This window comes from Camelus ferus, chromosome 3 (assembly GCF_009834535.1).
Source record: "Camelus ferus isolate YT-003-E chromosome 3, BCGSAC_Cfer_1.0, whole genome shotgun sequence".
Taxonomy (NCBI): domain Eukaryota; kingdom Metazoa; phylum Chordata; class Mammalia; order Artiodactyla; family Camelidae; genus Camelus; species Camelus ferus.
Window position 1 is genome coordinate 99,200,045 of NC_045698.1, and position 24,039 is coordinate 99,224,083.

Sequence of the window (24,039 nt, forward strand, 5' to 3'; positions counted from 1 at the left end):
GTATGCCTGTGTGCACATATGTATGTATGCGTGTACATATGTCCGTGGTCTGGCCCTCCAGGTACCCGCGGGGAGCTGGAAGCACCTGAGTGATCCGAGCTGATCGCCCAACAAGTGTGTGTGTGGATGAGGGTCCTTGCTTGCTTCGTCCTCAGGGAACACCCCCCCCCCCCAACTGAAGGCTGTGCGCTTCCTCCAAACCATCTCCGTCCCTCGCGCTTCTGGAGCCCCCTTATACCGCGCGGCTCCAAGCGCGCCGGGGTGCGGGACGCCTAAACTGGGGTCCGATCCAGCACCCCTTTCCTCGTTCGAGCTTCTCGCCGCGGACCTTGGAGGCCAGAGTGCCCCAGCCGCAACCCCCATTCCGAGCCCCCAACGGTTCCCACCTCAGCCCCGGCGCGCTGAGTACCGACTGGGCCCCCGTGGCCTCGGTCGGCTGAGCGCCCCTCCCTTGGCTCCCTCCGGCCATGGCCGCTCCCCGCCGGGAGTCACCGCCGCCTCCACCGCCACCGATCCTTACCCGCCTCGGGGCAGCGCCGGCCGCGGGCCCTGCTCTCCAAGAGCCGCCACTGGCCCCGGCCCGGGCTAAGGCTCTGCACGGCTCGGGCTGGCGCTACGGTTCAGGGTCCGGCTCCGGCTGGCTCTGGGCGCAGCAGCCCCGGCGGCTTCGTGTCCTCGCCGCGCTCCCGCTCCCGGAGTGTGTGAGGCTGAGGCGGCGGCGGCGGCGGCGGCGGCGGCGGAGCCAGCAGCGAGCGGAGCGCACAGCCGGGCCCGCCCCCTCCCTCCCCCTCCCTCCTGGCCCGCCCGCCCGCCTCCCGCCCGCCTCCCTGCCCCCCCCCCAACCACTGCCGCCGCGGCCGGGAGGTGGAGCTCCGGACAGCTCTGGTCCTGCTGAGAGGGACCCCGAACACCGCTCCCCAAGGCCAGAACCCCCTTTGCTATCTCCCCACTATTGGGGACCCTGACGCAGGCCTTCACCTTCCCTGGCACTTCACCTTACACTTATCCCTTCCGAGCCCCCATCTGGGACCCCTCTCGAATTCCTTTCCTGACCTCACTCAAACACCTGTCCCCTACCTTGCCTCCTGGGAAGTCCAGGCAGGGGAAGTGTCTCCCCCAGTGCCTTCTTCTCTGGGCATCTGCTCCTTCAGATCTACCTTTTCCCTACTCAGACCCCCAGATCACCCCGAGTGGCCCTCCCTTCCCACTGCGCTCCGCTCAGGGGAAGTCCACCCCTCCCCCTCTGGCCGAAGCCGCAGAGCGGTCAGCCTCGGTGGCCGCAGCAAGCCATGGGGGTGGGGCTATGGAGGGGACCGTGGGAGGGGGAGGGTAATGGAATCCAGAGGCACCTTTAGAATAAGCAATGGGGAAGATATCAAATGTGAGGATGAGGTGACGCGCCTGAGCTTGGGCTATTAGAGGGTCCCCCAGTCACCTGCCCTCTGGGAGGCATGAATCTGTGGCCCCAACACATTTACCAGTGACATACACACATTCACACAGAGTCACACGAGTCCCTACCCTGCGAAACCGCGCAGTGTCACGGCCTGTGTCACACGCCCTCGCACTGCCACACGCTCCTTGTCACACTCACACCGAGTCACACACGGTGTCACACGCAGTGTCTCACACACTTAATACTCAGTTTCTCTCGCTCAGCTCTGGCTTTCTGGCGCCATCTAGAGGTGTCTGAGCAGCCTGGAACTCCTTTTCCTTCTTCAGGATTTGGTACCCCAGACTCTCAAATACCCCAGTCCAATAAGACCTCCAGCCTTTGGCTACTTCCGGGCAAAGCGCAGAGTGTTCTAGGCCAGAAGACTGAGAAAGGCTGTCCCCGGCAAGGCCTGGCACTGAGTGTGGAAAGGCCTATTATGAGATGACTGGTTGCTGGGCCTCTATTTACCACAGCCTTTGACTCCTCCCCCTTCTCCATCCTTATTTTCCCATCACTTCCACTTGTCTATCCATTGTCTCTTTCCTCTGCTTCCTCCCTTTCTGACGCCTCCCTTTCTGTGAACACTCTTCACAGTAAAGGCGAGATCTCTGGCGGGCTAAGGGCTTCTAAGATCTCTCCAAGAGCATCCCTTCTCAACTGGACTCTTTCTGGCCTGGGCGGCCCTGCTCTAGTCCCCAGGCCCAGCCCTCAGCCCCAGAAGGCCAGATTAAGGGCTCTGGATGGGAGATGGGGTGAGCCAGTGAAAGCAGGATCTGTCTTATGAGTGGCTTCTCTTTGTCCCTTGCAAAACTCATATGCTTCCCATCACTGAGCACAGCTCCAGCGGAGGAATCAGTGGCCCAGAGAGGAGAAATCTTCCACAGAGGAGCTGCCCCAGCATCCCTGCCCCCAGCCTGTGCCTGCTGCCCACTGCAGCAAACCCTCCCCAGTCTGCTTGCTGGGAGCCACTCAAAGGCTCCTCTGTTCTCCTCCCTTGCTCAGTGCTGAGCAATATAGGCAGCCGCAGAGCTGGGCAGGAAATGCTAATCTCCCAGATGTTCTCCTCTGTCCTCCCTGCTCCACCACCATCAAACCCAAATCCTGCACCTAGTAATAGGAGCAGAACTGGGCCAGGGCAACACCGGGGTGTGTCTACTCTTTTCCCTGTTCCCCATCCCCTCCTACCCTAGCTGCCAGGCTGGGCTCTGTGGGACACCTGACTCTGGGACAATGTAGATATGAGGATGGGACTATCATCCCTAAGAAGAAGGGCAGGCAAAGGACAGAGACTGGGAGGTAGCATTTGAGAGGACAGAAGCCAGGCTCCTGGCCCCATACCAGACTAGGAGGAGGACCTGGCTGGCAAGTAGAGAATTGAGGGACTTCTAAACTGATGGTACCTGAGATTCCAGCTGAGACTGCGGCCAGGGATTGGCCCCTGGGGGATGCTTTTTTGGGAGTAGTTGGGATGCTTGTGGCTTAAGTCTCTTGCTGTGATATTTATATACCTGGGATGGGCTGTGCCTAAGAGAGTTAGGATGCTGTAGAGCCTGGCACTGTAACAGAAAAATTGTTGCCTCTGATTGCAGCTGGGACACTGTTATGATGCTATGATGCTGGTGTGCCTAGGCTATAGCCAGAACAGATTATTGAAGAGGCTGTTGCCAAGCCGTGTGTGTGTGTGTGTTCATGTTGAGAGGAGGGCTGTAACTGAAATGCTGTTAGACTTGAAGCTATAGGTGTAGCCTGGCATACCTGAGACTGGCTATATAGCTGAGAAACTGTTCTCTGTTACTATGACGTAAGTAGAACTGTAGCTGGATCTATTGCTTAGGTCCTAGGAGATGAGAGGCTGTTGCTAGGAGCCTGTACCTGGGAGGAAGGCTGTTACCTGGGATAAGAGCAGAGCTACTGTTGTGTATAGGACTGTAGCTCGGATGCTATTGGTCCTGAAACTATAGCTGTGATGACAGCATTCTGGGGATTGGCTATAGCTAAGATGCTGTTGCCCAGGCTTGTGGCTGGGCTGTTATCATGTGCAGAACTCTAGCTGGGATGCTGTTATGCCTGCAGCCATAGCTCTGAAGCTCAAGTGTAGCTGGGAGGCCATTTCCTGGTGATATAGCTGGACCACTGTTGTGTGGGGGCCCGTAGCCCAGACTCCGTTGTCTAGGCGATGAGAAGCTATTCCCTGGGAAGCAGTTCTAGGAGGCATGCTACCTGAGATGGGAGCTGATCTGCTGTAGGAGCTGATCTACTGTTGTACTTGGGACGGTTCCCGAGTGGCTGCTGCTGCGTCTGGCTGGCTGGGTGGGGGAAGGCAAGTGAGTTCTGCCTTGAGGTCTGGGAGATGCCAGGAACCTGAGGCTGGGCGGGGGTTGCTGCTCTGGGGAGGCTTCAGCAGCTGCTTTGCTGTGGAGCTGGGAAGCCTGTTTTCATTACTGTTTTAACTCTTTTTTTAACCTTGTTTTTCTCTCGGCTGCACTTTCGCTCACTCATTAATTTTGGTATTTTTCTCACGGTGCCTCAGCCCCTGTCACGGCTGCCATGGCAACAGGAGGCAGTGTGCACAGCGCCAAAATATCTGATCAAAAAATAACCAAAATAAGCAAACACCAAAACGGCTGTACTGGGGGCTCTGGCCAAAGGAGAGTGATGGCTCAGGTCCAGGAATGTCTAGGCTCCCAAGGGACCCTTTTTACTCCCCTATCTTCCCCAGGGAAGCTTTGCTGAACCTTCTAATAACCTGAGAGGCCCCTTCCTAAGGGAACCCCCACCCAATACATTCTCCTAGGACTCTGAGGTTTCCAATGGTCACTGCTCAAGAAGCAACTTTGTTTGAGGTGGGACCATTGGGATGTTGTGAAGGCTGGGCTCACTCCCAGGACCTGACAGTCCAGCCTCTCAGAAGCTCCCTACCTGACCTCACCATGAACATCTGCACCACCCCACCTACCCCTCTCCTGACCCCTCTTTCCATAGTCTTCTTTTACTTTCCCTCCTCCCAACCCCTACTTGGCCACCTCCAATCTCTTCTTTTCATACCCCAACATACTGACAGAGTGGATAGAGGGGAGGAAGCTGAAGCCTCCAGACCCACCCCACTACCGGAGGTGGGTGCTAGGAGAGATGCTACAGAAGCACCTGACACTGCTAGGCCTCTGGCCACCTCTAGCTCCAGCTGCCTATGGGAAATTCCTGCACAGCCCTGAACACCTACACCCACCCCAATTTCCCCTCCAGTAGCCTTCTAGTGCCTCCTTCTCTCAAATGGGCATGTCCCCAGGAGGGGTAAAACTATAGAGCCTCGGGGGGAGGGTATAACTCAAGGGCTAGAGCACATGCTTAGCATGCATGAGGTCCTGGGTTCAATCCCCATTACCTCCTCTAAAAATAAATAAGCCTAATTACCTACCCACCCTGCTCACCCCCCCCAAAAAAAACACAACAATAGAGCCTTATGTGAAAAGGTACTGCCTGTCTCCCTTCCTTCTTCACCCACTGATTTCCCTTCTGTGGGGGCTTGTCTAGATTTCTGAAGCGCTAAGAACTGGAGGAACAAGAAGGAGCTCTTCAACTCTGCCTCGAATACATCATGAAAATATATCCCTGGCTCCTCTTCTTGATGCCTCCCCAACAGTGAAAATCTCACTCCCAACAGTCCCTAGAAGTAGCTAGAACTCACCTTTGGCTCCTTACTTTCAATTCCTCCACCCTTCTCCTCCCCAAGAGCAGTAGTGGCCTTGGCCTCCTGGCAGAGCCTTCCTGGACCTGTTTCCATAGAAACCGGGTAGTCTGTGCAGTGCAAGAAGGGGAGGGGAGACAGGAGGAGTAGGGAGGAGGGACCAGACCTCAGAGGTAGCCCCAGAAGAAGGGACCTGGGCGCTGAGAGAAGAAGGAAGCTGCCCCATCCAAAGGGAGTATGGGACCTTGATTTGGAGAGGGGAGAGAAGACGTAACAAAAGCTTGATAGGTTCTGACCCCACACAGCTTACTCTGCTAACTCCTGAGGAGAGGGCACAAGACTGTCCCCTCCCCTGGCACGGAGAGAAGGGTTCCTCCCTCCCCACCCAGGCCCCTAAAATCCTTCTTTACTGCTTAATCTTGGATGAATCTCTTTCCCAGGAGCCACCGGTCTTAGTCTAAGACAAGGACCATGGAATACCTCCCCTCCCCCAAGAGCTACGCACTCGCCCCAGACCAGTGGCTCCGTGCTCTGGAGGCTGGGCAGCCCCGGGACCCGGTGGCCGCTGCTGACCCCGTGGCGTGCGGCTCTCAAAGGCCCCATTCATCTCTGGGGGCTGAAGGCACCATTGTCCCTGGTGGAGGGTGGTGGGGGCACTGGGGGGTCTCGACTCAGAAGGAAGGAATGCGTCTGGAGAAGTTGCCCCCAGGGCTCCAGTCTCCAGGTCCCCACCAGATCTCCATCTGGACCCCTTCACGACCCTGAGCCCTTTCCCCCGCTAGCTCCCGGCAGCCTTCGCGCTTCTCCTGAGGGTGGGGACTGTCGCGGTGCAGGGGAAGCCTCGCCTCACCCATCCGGCTCACTACGGAGAAACTTTTCTGGGGCTGGGAGCTGTCCAGCACCTCGGGTCCTGACGGACCAGTGATTCACCTAGGTGCCATCAGACAAGAGGGTGCTGAGGGCCAGCCTAAGCTGGCGAGGGGCTCGGGAGCTCTCCTCCACCCAGGAGGAAACATTGCAAACCATACCTGGCTGTGTGGGCATGGTGCAGCTCTGGACATGAGGATCCATGGATGCTGAGAACTGACCCAAGGAGCAACTTGACCCCTGCCCTATCTGAGCAGAATTGAAGGGTCAGGTGCCACCAGGCCACTCCCCGGGAATTCTGTCTCTGACCAGAGTCAAGGAAAAAACTGGGAGAGGTCAAGCCCTGCCTCTCCCTGCCCCCACCTCTTCCCTTCCTGTACCTCTGTTTCTGTTTTCCTCACTCTCTTCTCCCTCCTCCTTTCTTTCTCTCCCTGCTGGGTTGGGGGCTGCTGAATTATTATTTCCCAGCTCTGCTAATGTGCTCCCTGCTGTGGGGAGGGATCATAATTCTGGGAGATGATTAAGTTTCAAATTGTTTTTCTGCACGTTGTTGAAGATGAGGCTTTAATATGGTCCCTCCCCAGATAGGGAGCCTAGCCTGGCCCCAGCTGCTTGCCCCATCCCTCCTCTGCTAGCCCTCTCCTATCTGATAGGCCAGGCCTGGGAACATGTCCCTGAGGGTCCCCCCTAAACTTATGGGAAGGGGGCATGGACTTACCCTCGACACAAAGAAAAATACATACAGTGTGGTGGTGAGAAACACTGGTTTTGAAATTAGATAATTCAATTCAAATCCTAACTCTGCCACTTAACTATCTGTGTGATCTTGGATGAGTTACATAAACTGAGCTTTAGTTTCTTCATCTATTCAATGGGGATAATTTAGCAATTGTCTCATAGAGAGCTTGTGTGGATTTAAAATGATAATGCATATAAAGTGTTTAGCAGAGTACCTAGCTCATGGTAAAATTTGGTAAATGTTAGTGGTCATTAGGACATACAAACCCCATCCTGTGTGATCCTGCCTCCCTGTCCTTCCTAAATTTGTTCTTTAGTTCAGTGAATGTATCTCTAATGCCTACTATTTTCCAGGCACTGTGCAATAGAATTTAAGTTATTCAGGAGTGAGGAGGTTGGTTTTCTTGCTTATCTACCTTCAAACATCCCTTCACTCGCCTCCTTTCAATTTAAATTCACTCCCATTATACCCTCCCACATACTTTCAGCTCTTCCTTCATTATTCCTACTTCATTTTTACTTCTTTCTCTGCAGTCTTATCACTTCACCTTGATTCTTATCCTCCTAACAGACACACATCTTTTACCTTCTATATCATTCTTCATCCCATTTGGGGCCATTATAGTGAATAAAGGGGTTGAGTTCTCCAACCAGGAGAGAAAATCCTGAGTCATACCATGGGTGTGTGTATGTATATATGTGTCTATGGGTCACACACATTAATCTGTATTTAATGGTGGATCTGTAGCAGACTTCTGACTGCCACATTTGAACTGTATACTTATTTGACTGTCTATCCCCTGTGCATTAGCTTTGCAATCCTTGAAATATGTCTCTTTCTTTGCCTACTTACCTACCTGCTCTGCCCCTGCCTCTGTGTCTGTTTTACTCCAAATGAGAAAGCCTACTGATTGTCAGTAAGAGAAGCTGATTTATGATAATATATATTTGTCTCTGCTTAACTGGCTTCCTACCTTTTACTATACTGACTCCCCACCTCCCCTCGTTTCTCCAAGAAGTCATTTCACAGCTGTTTGAGGTCTTAGTTCAGTGAGGAAACAGAAACTACTCTAGGTATTTTAAACTGAAGGGCATTTAACACAGGGAATTGAGAGCTTACAAAAATATTAAAAAGACTTGTGGAATGGACTCCTAAAACAGCTAATACCTGGAGAGGTATGTATGCCGTGATCAGAAAGATGCGACCTGAAGCCACCATTGGAACTACTGAATTAAAGAACACACTGCCAAAGCTTTGCCATCTAGGAATTAGGAAAAAGAGACCAGGAAGCTGGAATGACTGTTACAGGAGAACTCCATGTCTCCAGGATACTGCTTGCCAGCAGAAAACCAAAAAGAGCAGAAAGAAGTCCTCTTTCACTTTTCTGCCTTCCAGTCACACAAGTGCACTTAATTGTAAGGGAGTCGGGGAAATGTATTCTAGCTTTCTAGGCTCTGTAACACAGGAGAAGAAAGTCAGATTAGAGGACGCATGCCAACTGACCATATTCAACACTAATTTGGACCCTGCCCTTTAGGAGTTCACAGACCAGAGGAGCAGAATACCAGGATCAATGAGGGTTGAAAGGATGAGCCAGAAAGTGTCTGCGACAGCCCAAATTTCAGCCACGTGAGGTCTGGGACATTAGCGGTCTTAAACTGACTCCAGACCTAATTTGTAGCTATGGAGCTCAGACCCTGCTAATCACTGGAGGAATAAAGCTGAAGTCCATGTACTAGGGAGAGGTGGGGAAAGAAGAGACCATGACCCAATGTCCACGATAGTTCTCACTTCCTGGAATGGGCTGTACACAATAATCCAGGGCCCTAGGTCCGGCCCCAAAAGAACAGGGTCCATGCCCAGTGGCAGATCCTCCCCCTCACTAACTGGTTTTAGTTTATGTGGCCCTCTGTGGCTCACCTGTCAGCTGCCTCAGACCATCATTCTAAAATGAGCTCTCGGGATCACCACTGGGAGAAGAGAGGTCCAGAGGGGAGGCTAAAATGGGCCTCTCTTCTCAAGCAGGAGGGCCTGAGCCCAGGAGTGTTTTGCTGAGGAACATCCAGAAACTGACACCTTCCAGCGGTCTGTTTTGGCTTCCTCCTGCAATTCCAGATGTTTTGGCATCTCTTCTCTTCTCTGATTCTAGGAATCAGGAGCCAGGTCTAGGTGCTTCTAGGACAAGGAAATCATGGCAGTTTCTGAGATCCCCAATAAATCCCGTGTTCATAAATGGAATCAGTTTATATCTGCGGAGTGAATATGAAAGTCTAGGGATAAAAGGTGGGCTGGCATCTCCTCATGGGCTTAAAATAGAAGGTAGTATATCCCAGTGGGTCAAAGCTTGGCCTCCAGAATCCTGTCCTGATTCAACTGCTGCCTAGTTAGGTGCTAGTGTGACCTTGGTCCAATGACTTAATTTATCTGATCTTGTTCCCCATCTGTAAAATGGGAATAATATCTACTTACCTCATAAGACAGTTGGAGAATTAATTGAAATAATTATGTATAACCACATATAAAGTGCTTGGTTCCATTCTTGGAATATAGTGAGCTTTCAGTAAATGTTCGCTGTTAGTTTCTTATTACTATCAATACCGTATGTTCTCAGCAACAAACATTTTCCATCTTAATTACAGGGAAACATCTAGAAGAGGGGGTTCCTCACACAAGACTTGCACTATGAGCAAGGAGTATGAGCTCTTAGTCACATTTTGGAAAAGTGGGGAGCCAGGCCAGGCCAGGATGCCCCTCAAGCCTGTTTCTTCCAGCTGAGAGGTCTCTGTCCCTTTGAATCATAGTGTTGTCCCTGTGTGGTTCTATTAGGCATCTTAACATACCCCAGGGAAGGAGACATGATGTCCCTCTGGCAGGTGAGGAAAGGTGAGATTAGGGATTTTCAGAGGTCCAAGATCAAAAAAGTTTGGAACCATCTGCTCTGACATTTTGTGCCCCCTTTTCTCCTTCTTTGCTCTCCTTTCCTCAAACTCTCCAACTTCATTTAAATTTTATTGACCATCTACTATGTACCAGGCACTATGTTAGCACTGGGGCTACAGTGAGGAACAGAGGGAAGGGCAGCCCTTAACCAAGTGGAGCTCTCAGTCTACTGCAGCCACAAACTATACAAATATAATGACACCAAGAATCATTTAGTTACAGTTCTAATAGATGCATCTAAGGAAAATGACAGAGAGTAATAAGAGTGGATAATGGCAGAACTTAACCTCCCTTGTTAGTCTAGGGGAAGAGGCTATGGGCAGGAAAGGCCAGATTAGACCTGAAGAATGAGGAAGAGTCAGCCAGCCAAGGACGGGAAGTGCCCTGGGTAGAGTGAGTTCCTGGCAAAGTGTTAGATGATAACTTTATGGGGTGTTGCCTTGACCAGAGGTATTTGATTCTTAACTGGGGACTCCCAAAGGGGTAAATATCTAATGGTGGGATTTTTGAGAGGCATGTGACCAGTTGTGACCCATTGATAGGGTCAGGAGGCCTTCTCACTAGCATTCAAACCAAACCATGTGATCAGGAGGACTATCTCTGGGTATGTGGTGTGTGTGGGTGTGTAGGAATGTAAATGTGTGTTTGTGACTGTGAACACCAGCACAAGTATGTATAGATAAATGCAGAGCTATAACTAATAATTTTGACACTGGGGCCAAGCAGCAGAAACATATCTTTAAATCCAGTGTATGCCAGTTCATGGGGGAGCTACAGGAGAACAGAGAAGGAAAACTGCTCCCCCACATGCACATAGGAGCCCACAGCAGTTGGATTCCCCTATCCTTGACCTTGGACATCCCAGATCATCCCTCTCTGCCAAATGTCAGGGGCGAACTAGGCGGCCATGCTAGTGACGCATTGGTGTTGAAGGTGGGGGAGGAGGAGAGGCTTTAAAATTTGCACAGTCTTTTAGGAAATCCTTATTTGAAACATCAGCATCCTCCATTATTTTGTTCGGGGGCCCTCGGTGAGTGAGTATGCCTTTACAGAAGCTTTGAATATATGTACGCATCTATGTGTGTAGGAATGTTGACTGTAAGTGCTTATGTGTATGTGAATAGGTGTTTGGGGACACAAAAGTGTCAAATGTGATAGCTAAGAGCCCCTGTGAGTTTGGGGCCAGTGGACATGTTTGTGTGTGCCTCCCCTCCCACTATGCCTGTCTTCGCTATCTCGTGAGATGCAGAGACTGGGATTATCTGCTGGTCAGGGCTGAGTCCCTGCATATTAACAACAGACTGAAAATGTACTGACCACAACAAGGCAAACAGAACTAATAGGCTCACATTTACCTCCATTCCATAAAGCAAGTGGAACCTGGGCCCACTGCAGTGAATGAGCTTCAATAATTCAGCCCAGCTGCGGGTGTGGTATTGACATAAAGCTAATTTAACACTGGGAGAGCCAGGGGAGGTGAGGAGCAAATATGCCTTCACTTGCAGCGTGGTCCCTCTGCCACTCTCTGGTGCCATGCTGGAAAGCAGAATCCCACAGTGGGAAAAGGGCCGGAGAGGTCACTTGCCCTCTTCCCTCCGTGCAGACAGTTGACTTTCTGAGGCTGTTAAGACGATGTTCAATTTTCCTCTTGATGATATTCTTGAATAGAGACTCCCCACCCCCATCTTAGGACTTGAACTTCCCAACAGTGAAGGAGATGTTTCTTAGGTCAGACCAAGGTCTCTTCTGTATCTCTTTGAAAAATCAAAACTGCTGGCACTAAAGGGTGTGATGGTTGGAGGAGTGAGGTTGAGGCTTTTGCTGGAGAGAAATGGAACCTGTGGTTAGTATCTTACATGACATCCGACAACCCGTTTGATTTTCTTCTTTCTCAAAAATAAGAATCACTCATTCAACATGCCAACAATGTTTACTGAGTTCCTATTTTCCTTTATTTATTCAATAAATGCTTAGTAAGCACCTACTGGTACTAGGTGAACCAAACAGTCTGGATCCTTGCCTTCACAGGTTGATAGTATAGCAGGAGAGAGAAGCATTAAACAGATAAGCACATGAGTAAGTATCTAAGTGCACCTTGTTGCTAATGCTACTTATTTCTATTCATTCATTCATTCAACCATTAGTTCAACGACAGAATAACAGTGAGGAACAGCTGTGGAATGGAAAGGCCACTCGGAGCCCTGAAGGATGAGTAGCCTGGGGAAGAGAGTGGGAAGAGTAAACCAGGGGGAGGGAAAGGCACATGTTCAATGCCTTCTTGCTGCAAGCCGATGATTAAGCTTTACTGGGGCCTAGTGGGAGAGAAGGAATTGGAAAAGAAAGATCTGAGTTCAGATTCTGCTTTTGCCACTTTACAGCTGGGTGGCCTTGGGCAAGCTGCTTCTTCCCTTCAAGTCTCAGTTGTCTCATCTATAAAATGGAGATGATAACATTTCCCTCTTTATAGGATTGTTGTGAAAAATTAAGTAAAATAATGTTCTAAAGTGCTTACCAGTGCTTGGGATATGGTAAGAGTCAATAAATTACTATTATTGCTGTTATGATTATCCTCAAATGCTCCAAGTTCTTTATTACCCGCAGGCTTTGGCATAATTTGTTCCCTCTGCCTGGATCACACCCCATTCCCTTTACTCACTTATATTCATCTGTCAAGTAACAGCTGAGATGTATTTCCCTGAAAGGACATTCCTGACCCCTAGATCTATGGCTCTTAAACTTTACTGCATGTAAGAGTCACCGTGTATGTCAGTGTGTTCTTATTGCAAAGCAGGTTCCCAGTTTTGACAAAGTACCATGGTAATGTAAGATGAAACGTTATGGGAAACTGAAACTGAATGAGAGATAAAGAGGAACTCTGTACTATCTTTGCAACTTTTCTATAAATCTAAGATTATTCCAAAATATAAAGTTTACTTAAAAAGCAGATTCCTATGCAACTTAAAACCACGAGGCATCACCTGATACTATCCAAAAGCAAAAAACAAAATAGAAAATAACAAGTGTTAGTTAAGACGTGGAGAAATTGGCACGCTTGTGCACTGTTGGTAGGAATGTAAAATGATGTAGACATTTTGGAAAATAGTATGGCAGTTCCTCAAAAAATTGAAAATAGAATTACCATATTCCACCGATTCCATTTCTGGGTGTAATCCCAAAAGAATCAAAAACAGGGTCTCAAAGAGATATTTGTACACCCATGTTCATAGCAGCACTATTCACAATAGACAAAAGGTGGAAGCAACCCAAATGTTCATTGATGGATGAATGACTAAACAAAATGTATTATACGTACAATGGAATATTATTCAGCCTTAAACAGGAAGGAAATTTTGACGCATGCTACAACATGGATGAAACTCAAGGACATTATGCTAAGTGAAATAAGTCAGAGACAAAACAATGCATACTGCGTGATTCCACTTATATGAGGTATTTAGGGTAGGCAGATTTATACAGACAGAAAATAGAATGGGGTTTCTAGGGGCTGGGAGGAGAGGAAACCTGGGAGTTGTGTTTTAATGCGTATAGTTTGTTTTGCAAGATGAAAAAATTCTGGAGATTGATTGCTCAACAATGTGAATATACTAACACTATTGAACTGTACATTTAAGATGGTTAAGACGGTAAAGTTTATGTTATATATACTTTACCACAATTAAAAACATTTTTAAATAGCAGATTCCTGGACCCCACCTTCTGAGTTTTTGACTCAGTAAAGAAATAGAAAAGCTGATCCTAAACTTCATATGGAATTATAAGGGACCCTGAATGGCCAAAACAGTCTTGAAAAAGAAGAACAAAGTTGGAGGATTCACATTTCAAAGCTTACCACAAAGCTATAGTAATCAAAATAGTGTGATACTGATGTAAGTGTAGACATACAGATCAGTGGAGTGGAATTGGGAGTTCAGAAATAAACTCATACATCTGTGGTCAATTGATTTTCAATGAGGGTGCCAAAACTATTCAGTGGCGAAAGATTAATATCTTCAACAATTAGTACAGGGACAACTGGAATCCAGTGCAAGTAGAAGAAGGAAGAGGAGGAGGAAGAGGAAGAGAAGTTGGATTCCTACCTTACACTGTACACAAAAATTAACTCAATATGGATAAAAGGCCTAAATATAAGAGCTAAAACTATCACATTCTTAGCAGAAAACATAACTTCATGACCTGAATTTGGCAATGGTTTCTTAAATGTGACAACAAAAGCACAAGTAACAAAAGAAAAAAATTGATATATTGGGCATCATTAAAATTAAAAAATTTGGTATATCAAAGGACACCAACAAGAAAGTGAAAAGACACCTTGCAAGTTATATATGCAGTAAGGTTCTAGTATCCAGAATATATAAAGAATTCTTACAGCTTAATGACAAAAAGACAAATAACCCAATTTAAAAATGGGCAAAGGACTTGAATAGACATTTCTCTAAAAAAGATTATACAAGAGGCCAATAAGTACATGAAAAGATGCTCAACATCATTAGCATTAGGGAAATGGAATCAAAACCACAATGAGATTTCACTTTAAACCCACTAAGATGACTATAGTCAAACAAACAAAAATTACACAACAAGTGTTGGCAAGGATGTGATGACCTTGGAGCCCTTGCACATTTCCAGTGGGCATGTAAAATGATGGAGCACTGTGGTAAACAGTTTGGTGGTTTCTTAAAAAGCTAAACATAGAATTAGCATACGACCCAGCGATTTCACTCCTAGGTATACACACAAGAGAATTGCAGACAGGTACTCAAACAAATACTTGGACATGAATGTTCATGGCAGCAATATTCACAATAGCCGAAAGGTGGAAACAACCCAAATGTCCATCAATGGATGAATGGATAAACAAAATATGGTATATCCATATAATGGAATATTTTTATTCAGCAGTAAGAAGAGAGGAAGTACTGACATATGCTACAACATAGATGAACCTCAGAAACATAAGCCAAAGAAAGCAGAAACAAAATGTCATACAATGTATCATTTCATTTGTATGAAATATCCAAGACAGGTAAATCCATGGAGACAGAAAGTAGGTTAGTGTTTGCCAAAAGATGAGGGAGGGGAGCACGGGGATTAACTGCTTGATGGGTATGGTTTTTTGGGGGGATGATGAAAATGTTTTAGAACTAGGTAGAGGTTATGATTATACAACTTTGTTAATGTACTAAATGCCACTGGAATATATACTTCTAAATGACTCATTGTATGTTATGTAAATTTTACTCCGATTAAAAAAAAAACAGGGAGGGTATAGCTCGAATGGCAGTGTGTACTTAGCATGCACAAGGTCCTGAGTTCAGTCCCCAGTACCAGGCACAGCAGCTTTGATTCCAAGACCCTTAGACGTGGCATCCAGAGGTACATACCTCTGTTGGCATCTCCTGGCTGGAAGATGCTGCCAGGTTTTCCTGGCCTCCTGGCCGATCCCAGCGCCTTTTGGCTGGGCGACTGCTCTTGCTCTTGGCCGCTTCCACGGTGCCTGAGAACACACAGTCAGCAGGATGGCTTCCCTTCTTGTCACTGAGCTGGGCCTGGGCCATCCTACTGTCGCCTGTGCTGACTTCTGAGGCCTCAACCACACTGCAGGAAGCATGATGCAGCCAAGAGGGTGTAGGTGAGACATCCCGGGAACTGGCTGGAGCCTCACGGCTGGACCTCTCATATAAAGCCGGCAAAATGCAATTTTCTCCTCACTGTTCTTATCCCTCCCATCCAGGCTTCCCTCTGTGTCTTCTCTGAGGGGGAGGGTGAAGTTTTCCAGCTCTGTCGTGCGTCACCCTATTCAGTTCTCACACAACCCTACCGGTATGTGATGCCTTAATTGTGAAATATAACAGATAAACAGAAGATGTCTGAAACATGTAAGCGAACTGTTTAACACGTACTCGTCCCCTATAATGTATTAATATAATTATAATTTACATTATAGTATTAATGTACTATCTACTATTATTACATACATCTGTGATAAACATTTCCTTGCTCTTCTTTTATTACCCATGTATGCATTCCTAAATCATATCATTAGTTTTGTCTATTTTTACACTATAAATGAATGGAATAATACAATGTATATTCTTTTGAGGTTTTTTAAAAATAATGAATTTATGTGGAGTTCACTTACGTTGTTTAGTGTATCTGAAATTACTTGATATTCATTGCTATATATTCCACTGTATGAAATACCACAATTTATATTTCCATTCATTATAGTTGGTCATTGGGTTGTTTTCCCTTTTCGGACATCACAAATATTCTTGTACATGAGTTCTGTTGTCCATGGGTCCATCATTCTCTAGGGTATATAATTAATAATGGAATTTCTGCATCATAGACTATGAATAGCTTCAGTTTTAATGGACAAGCCCAAAGATTGTTTTTCTTTTTTTTTTTTAAAGCTCAAACTTTATTCTTTAATTTTTTTTTCAGTGGAGGGGAGGTAATTAGGTTTATTTATTTATTTGTTCTTTAGAGGAGGTACTGGGGATTGAACCCAGGACCTCATGCATGCTAAGCATGTGCTTTACTACTTGAGCTATATCCTCCCCCACCAAAGACTGTTTTTCAAAGTGGTTGTGTTAAGAATTATATTTACCCCTCTCTTTTTATTGTTGAGGGAACTGAGGCTTGGGGATGTTCATCAGTAGCTCAGGATCACCAGCTCCAAGGGGCTGTAGCTATGATTAATACCAAGTCAATCTGACTTTGCAGCCCAGGCTTTCAACCAACTCACTACCCACCCTCTACTTTAATTAAGGTATGCTCAACTTCTGAAACTAGGAAGCTTAAAAATATAAATGTGTATTTCTCTCTTGTATCACGATCTGAACGGACTGTTTCAGATCAGGAGACGCTTCTGTTCCACACAGCCATTAAGAAATCAAAGTTACTCTGGGACCTTGTCATGGGGTGCGTGGTTGAGGCCAGATTGGTGCCATGTTTGAGTTCCAGCTGGTGAGAGAGTGAAATTATGTGCAAGGTTTTACGTATGTGTAAGTTTTTATGAACTTGGCCTGGAAGTGGTCCATATCCCTTCTTAGTCACCTGGCCATGCCTAGCTGTGATGGACGGTGGAAAATGTAGACCCTGACTGGACAGTCACATCCCAGCTCAATTCTATGATTGTGGACGATGGGGAAGATGGATTTTGGTAGACAATTGGCCATCTCACTGCAGTGTATTGCTTCCCCCCTCTCATTTCTGGAATTGTTTCTTCCCTGCTTACTTTGTTTAGTAACTTTCCCCTTCTTTTCTATCTCATGGCAACCTCAAGGACACATTATGTAATCAATGAGTAGGTTTTAGCTCAGGAAGAAGGCAATAGTTTTGTTCTAGGTAGTTGTTGGGCAAAGGGGATAGAAGTGCCCTCCTATACCATCTGACTCTTTATAATAATCATATTTTGAGGGCTTACTTCCTGTAAGGCATGGAGCACATGCAGAGACATCATGTCTGCTTACCATACATAGGAGTTCCGGAAAACAGCCTGTGTGGATGAAGAGTTAAGGGCACGTGCACCTACGGAGTGAGATTAGAACCAAATCATAAGAGTCCAGATATGTAGCCATGTCCTACCCTGCAGGGAGAGTCCTACGTAGCACATGCAGAGAAGCTTGGACTGGATGGGAAGGAATGTGCGTTCAGTGTGTGCTTCACAAAGGACGTGCTATGGAAGAACCTCACACTTTGAGTAACCCCTCCCTTCCATCTCAGGACTGGACATACAGCCTTGAGCCTTAGCAACGATGGGTCTTAAGGGGCTTGCTCTGTGGAAATCATGGTTTCTTCTATTCAAATGGTCCCCTTCAGTGTTCTGTGGGTCTCCTGATACCTAGGGGCATCCTCAAATAGAGGCGACTGGACTGTCAGGAGGAGCGTTTTCTGTATCTGTTGGGGAAGTCTGCCTGGATTATGTAGGAGACCAGATGAGATGACCTCTAGTTCCTTTCCAAATCTGGGCCTGTGTTCTAAGGTTAAATGGATATTGTTCTAAGGTGTCAGACATCCTGAACCACTAACATCTGGTCTTTTCTTCCGCCTCATGGAAAAGAGGGTGCCGCTTTCTGCCACAGATGGCCTATCCTGGGAAAACTGGAGGAGCTGCTGGACAAGAGTTGGGGGTGAAAAGGGTGAGGATCAGAAAGATGTCACAGTGTGTCCTGGCTCTGCCCTAGCTGGGCAAATCTAACTACCCTCAGCCTCAGTTTCTCATCTGTAAAATGTACTTGTATCTGAGAAGGAAATAATAATTATCCCCATTTTACAGAGGAGGAATCTGGGGCTCAGCGAAGTTACTACTCAAAGTAGAGTCAGGATTCAAACCCAGGCAGTCTGACTCAGAGCTGAAGCTCGAAATTATTAAGAATCACTCCTGGGGTGGGGTGTGCAGGAGGCGTCGGGGGAGGAAGAAGTAATCTAACATGTTTAATGCGGATCTCCACTGTTAGAGCTAGAGTAAGTGTTCCAGCGGGAAGGGAGAGAGCTGTCGTGAGTGGGCAGGAAGGAGAAGGAACACAGACTCACTGTGAGTCTCTCTTGCCGTTTTTCTCGGCTTTACAGCCTCAGGCTGGCACCATGCGGTGGAACAGCCACGTTAACATCGGTCTAGGGCGTCTGCCCCCCCAAAAGAGGCCATGCAGCACCCTCTCTGCAGGGTGCCACTCCGTCCCTGCCCCCAGCAGCCAGGGTTTGGAGGAGGGGGGAGGGGTGCAGCGGTTGCCACAGTTCATGCTCGTCTGGATCTCGGGGGCAAGATTTTCTCAAAAAGCCATATTAAATAAATAAAAGGAAATTCAGCAGATGGAAACATGAATCAATGAAAACTCCCAAATGAGTGCAAAGATTTATGTCAAAAAACAAAACATCAACATCTGGGAGCTGCCGCGGCTCCTCTTGGCTGCTCGTTTGGAATGGATTCTCTGTGTCGCTTTCCGTCTCTTTCTGGCCCTGAGAGAGGACAGAGAGAAAGAATGAAGCCCTTTTAAAAAACAGTCATTTTTAGTCAGAAGTGAACGCTGTTTTCCCCCTCAAGGATGTAGGAACCGTGATCCGGGCTGCGGGGGCCCCGGGATCGCGGGGAGAGGGAGCCCCCTGCCGGACGCAGAGAGGCGCCCCTCCTTCCCCACCCCGCGGCTCTCTGGGGTCCGGAAAGTCAGTATCTCACAGCTGCCGCCGCAGCGCGAGCGGGCACAGCAGCGCCCACCGCACTGCGTCCGCGCTCGGCCGCTCCCCGGCCCGTCACGTGGGTGGAGGCCCGCCCGGGGGCGGTTGGGTGGCCGCCACCGTCCGCAGTCCCGCCAGCCGCCAGGGAGCTCGTCTCGCCAGAGCGAACCTCTGCGTGGGTTCTCCCAATTCCGTGGAGGAGGACTGGGGACGTGCGGCGAAACTGGAACCTAAGACTCGAGGAACACGCAGCACGGATCGAAGACTGCATTTAACTCTTAGGCTGGGCCACGCAGGGATTAAGAGGGTAGGCATTCGGATCCTGATGTCTGAGTTCAAATCCCAGCTCTGCCACAGCCAACTGAGTTCAAATCCCAGCTCGAGCCACAGTGACCTCGAGCAAGTTAACCCCCCTGAGCCGGGGTTTCCTCATCTGTAAAATGGGATTAATAGCACCCGCCTTCTGGGGGATTGTGGGAAGTAAATGAGAAAACAAAGTACTCAGCCCAGTGCAACTCTACATAAAATTGAATAAATGTTAGCTATTATCAGGATAAAGGCTCAAATTCTCATCATAGTCTATAAGGCTCTGCATAACCCATGCTCTGAGTTCTGTGGCCTTGGAGAAGCCACTGACCTCCTCTATCAGTGGGCTTTAGCCTCATTCACCTTGTCTTCCACCAAGCAGCTTAGCTCCCTTCCACCTCAGGTTCCTCACCTGGAAGTATATTTTCCACCTTCCACTTTAACCCAGGCTGCCCTTTCTCCAGGACTCAGTCTACCTGTCACATCATCCAGTAGTCTATCCTTGATTCTCCCCTCACCCAAATGTAGTCTCTGCTCTATGCTCTCATAGCAACCTTGGCTTCTTACTAGCAATGCTCCCAGTTGTATTATCAGATTTGTTATATGTTTAATGTCCACCACTTCTTGGACAGTTCACTCCATGAGGCCAGGAGCCCATCCTGTTGCATTCACTGTGATATCCCCAGTCCCCAGGACAGTGACTGGCCTAGGCCCTCTATTTGTGGTGAAATGGTGGGACTCTGAGACCAGAGAGAATCTTGAATTTTCTATATTGTTTTACCAGTTCCTTCCAACAATAAACATCTTTATTAATCTAATCTATGTGCCAGGTCCCATGTTGGGGACCAAGGACACAGATCAGGGTGAAGACAGCAGACAGGGTATGTGTGGGGAATGGGGATGGCTGTTCCTACAAGGGCAGAGCCCTTGGTTCCAGATGGTATAGGTGGATTAAGTTTCATGCTTTCCCTGCATTATCTTACTAAAACTCACAACTATTTGGTAGACCTGTTATCATCCTTATTGCACAGATGAGCATAAAGAGGTTAAACAACCTGCCTAGGGTCTCAGAGATAGCCATGGCACAAGTGGCATTCAAACAGGGGCACATTCTGCTTCAGAGCCAGTGCTCTTAACTACTTGGGCCCCTCTGCCTCGGAACAAATGACTGTGAGGTTACCCCCCACCCCCACCCTGCCCGCCCACGACCCCCATTCTGCTCTGGGTGAGAAGGGGCCACTGCCCCTCACCACGTTCCTGCCAGTAGGGAGGCCGCCACCCGGCTGAAGAGAGGGAGGTGGGAATGCAGGGCCAAGGGGCAGGCGAAAGCCGTGCACCATGCTCCACACATGAGCTTAGTGAAGAATGTTCACAGGGTGGCAAAGGGGACCTGCATCAGCACAGCTAAAAACAGGAGCACCTCTGGCTTTGTGCTGTCAAACCCTGGCACTGGAGGGAGGCCCCAGCCTAAGCTGGCTCAGCACCCCGAGGGTGCTGCTCTCACCTTTCACACCCATCTCCAAGCTCCACTGATCCTGCTACATCTCCTCTCACCTCCCCCAGGGCTTTTTTTTTTTTTTTTAAAGGTTGGATTCACATCCTTCATTAGCTCTCTTAAGGGCCGCCCGGCTCGCTCTCCCGGATTCTAAGAGTCAGCCAGCAAAGCATTTGGAGGCTGACAGGGGAACTGTTCTTCAGTCTTCCCTGATGAGACCTGACTGAGGTTAGGTCGGGGTTCCTGAAAGGATTTGATGAGACCACCCCTCTTTTTCAGGTCCCCCGACCCTCCAGCTCTCAGAAAGCTGCGTCTTCCAGCAGTATCTGGAACATTCTGACAGGTGGATCTGAGCTCACAGCAGGACATCTAATGGAAAAGAGTAGCAGGTGATGTGAGACTGGAACTCAGGAAAGACAACAAGGGTAAGGCTAATAATTGCTACCGTTTATCAAGTCCTTTCTGTGTGCTGGGAGCTGTGCTAACTCAGCACTTTGTGTGTAGTTGCTCAGTGAATCTTCACATCAGCCCTGTCAGGAAGGGAACAGGATTATCCCCATTTCGCAGATGAGGAATTGAGGCTCAAAAAAATTCAAGTAACTTTCCCAAGTTCACTCAACTAGAAGGTGGTGGGGGATTGAAGCCTGGGCTGTTGGGATCCCAGAATCCAAGCTCTTAACCACTCTACTCCCGTTTAGGGGCCAGCAACCCAGAAGAGAGGTCAAGAGAAGAGCGACAGACAGAGCACTGGGACGCAGGAAAGCTGTACTCAGCGTCAGGAGGAATAAGCATTGGCAGAGACAGAGTGATCAGGAGGTAAACAAACTCGGGAGATGCAATATAAGGGAAACTGGAGAGGAGACAGATTCAAGGGCCTGACGCAAAAGATGGCCATTTTTACAGGACCTGGTGACTAGCTGGCTGTGGGAGTGTCTGACACCTTTGGGGTGCAGATCACGAGAAATCCAGGAAGAAAGCTAGAGAGTGAAGACTCACTTCATTGGCTCCTGAGTCTACAGTCTGTGTCTTTCCTGGGTTTCAGCTACCTCCTGCCTTTCGGGTCTATTAGCTGCCCCCCCCCCCCCGATGCAGGAAAAAGAATATGGGGCGAGAGGATGGCCGTGTCCCAGGTCTCAGTTGAGTCCCTGGGACATGTCCCGCCAAGCATGGGTCCTTGCCTTCTTACAGGAAAGAATTCAAGAGTAAGCCACAGTTGAGTAAAGGTAGATTTATTCAGAGAGATAAATACCCCATAGACAGAGAGCAGGCTACTTCAGAAAGCAAGAGAAAGGCCAAGAGGTGTGGGTGTTAGGTGCTCAGTTTCAAGTAAAAGTAGGTAGACACTCCATAGACAGAGTATGGTCTGTCTCACTCAGAAGGGAGAGCAGTGGTCAAGAGGTGCGGTGTTCCTAGTTTTTATGGGCTTGGTAGCTTCATATGCTAACAAGTGGGAGGATTATTCCAACTACTTTGGGGAAAGGGGTGGGATTCCCAGACATTGGGCCATCACCCACCCTTTGACCTTAAAACTGTCCTGGCACCTGTGGGAGTACCATTTAGCATGCTAGTGTATTTCAGTGAGTGTATATTGAGGCTCAAGTTTTACCGGGAGTTGGATGTACGACCATCTTGGTGCTCACTGCTGTGTCATTCTTTTAATGGCTGTGTCCCCCCTTCCCTCCTGTCTCACCCTGACTCGTCTGTATCCTGATAAAACTTTTCTCAAAAGCTAGCTTCCATGAGTTTCTAATCTTTGCAATAAGAGTCAAAAGTAATATGCTGGTAGGTAGAGAAAGGCAGAGTTGAGCCAACCCGGAGTTCAAGGTTTATTCCTGGACGGCTTGGGGAAATGATACAATTGACAGAAATAAGGAAGGGGAATGATGAGGCAGTTATGTGAAAGTTAAGAAGTGGATGTCCCACTGAGTCAAGAGCTCTGGATCAAGGAGACTGACTGAGCCAAGGCCCACTGGCGGTTAATGAGGTGGTCTTTGTGTCAGAAGAACAGCGATGGAAACTGGGAGACGGCTGAAAAGTGAGGGAGTCGTAAAGGAATGGGAGGCAGAATGTGTTACCTAGAAATCTGGCAGCAGAGAGAACGAAACAGAATGGTTGCTGAAAAGGGCAGGAGGATCAAATAAAGAATTTTTCCCCCAAGATAGGAAAGACCTGTGTATATTTCATGGGAAAAAAAAAAAAAAAACTAGTAGAGAGATATTTGCTCGTCATGAGGGTCAGGATAACTATAGAGACAAGGGTCTAGAAGAGACAGGAAGGGAATGGGACTAAGAGCAAACACACAGCGTTTGGCCTTAGAACAAAGGAAAGAGACAGACCTCTTCAAATGAGTCTGTGTTCTTGTCATTTCCTCTAACTCACATTGATGCCTTGCATTTATTTGTACAGTGTGCAACTAAACATCCACAGCGGGGCTCCCAGCTGCTCACAAGTGCCATCCCTCTTCACATCACTCTTTGCTGACCATGTGCCAGGCAATTTATGTTTTGTCATGGGAAGGGTACAATGCTCATGCCCATCTTATAGATGAGGAAACTAAGGTAAAAGATTAGAATTCCCTTAACCAAGGTCACCCAGCTGGTAAGTGGGAGACCTGGTTGGATGCCACAGTCTCCCTTCCAGAACTTGTACTCTTCTTTGCTGCTTCCTGAAATTTCAAGAGTTGAAAATGGTTGCCTATAGGGAGTAGGACTAGAAGGGAGAGAGCTGTGTGTGGCCAGCACCTCCTGGGTTTTGTTATAAGCCTTTTAGTATTGTTTGACTTTTTACTAGAGTAGAATCTCCTTTCACTGACCCTTTCTTAAGTGGGAGGTCGAATCCACTGAGCCTAGCATGGTCCCTGCTCTTTGCAGGCAGGCTCTTCCTTAACATGGTTCACACATAGGGAAAAACGGTTTGACCACCTGGCCAACCTCAGGTCCAGATCCTACAGGGTATAAAAGGCTTTCTATGACATGCTTTAAAAAAAAATTTTTTTTTTTGCTTTTTTTAAAACTAAAACAAAAACTTGTAAAAAGGAGTTTGCATTTTTAATAATACAAATTCCTACTAACAAAAAGCAAAAAGAACTGATATTGGTGCTGAGGTGATGACTCAGCCTTCTCAGTGACAAGGTGAGGTCACTGGCTAGAAGAGACAGGATGAAAATGGGGGCCTGACCCTCTCCAAACTGTCCCCCACACAGTAGCCAAGAGCCTTTTTAGGATCCCCCTGGCCTGATGATGCCCCTCCTTCCTTCTTTGATGTTTCATGCCCTCAGGACAGAGTCCAGACATGGGGTGTGGTCGCTATGTAAGATTTTATGATCTTGCCCCATTTACCTCTCCACGCCCTCCACTATCACCCGCCCTAGCTAC

At 48.1% G+C, this 24,039-nt stretch overlaps 1 protein-coding gene and 2 long non-coding RNA genes across 6 annotated transcripts in view; 1 reads left to right on the plus strand and 2 right to left on the minus strand.

Annotated features, from left to right (window-relative positions):
- PCDH1 (protocadherin 1) overlaps positions 1–739 on the minus strand; it is a 25,751-nt gene extending 25,012 nt beyond the window's left edge. Inside the window, exon 1 of one of the 2 annotated variants that reach the window (XM_032476989.1) lies at positions 521–739. The gene's annotated coding sequence lies outside the window, so the exon portion shown is untranslated. The remainder of the gene's footprint in view (positions 1–520) is intronic. The other variant, XM_032476991.1, reaches the window with a different exon arrangement.
- Positions 1–22,865, plus strand: part of LOC106729570 — a 24,595-nt gene extending 1,730 nt beyond the window's left edge. The window contains exons 1-4 of one of the 3 annotated variants that reach the window (XR_001365988.2): positions 17,713–17,831; positions 20,945–21,090; positions 21,364–21,481; positions 21,569–22,865. This is a non-coding gene — a long non-coding RNA (uncharacterized LOC106729570). Of the gene's footprint in view, positions 1–17,712; positions 17,832–20,944; positions 21,091–21,363 lie in introns of those variants that run through there. The other 2 variants (XR_004318760.1, XR_004318761.1) reach the window with 2 other exon arrangements.
- LOC116662744 overlaps positions 18,536–24,039 on the minus strand; it is an 8,826-nt gene continuing 3,322 nt past the window's right edge. The window contains exon 2 of the long non-coding RNA XR_004318758.1: positions 18,536–18,648. This is a non-coding gene — a long non-coding RNA (uncharacterized LOC116662744). The remainder of the gene's footprint in view (positions 18,649–24,039) is intronic.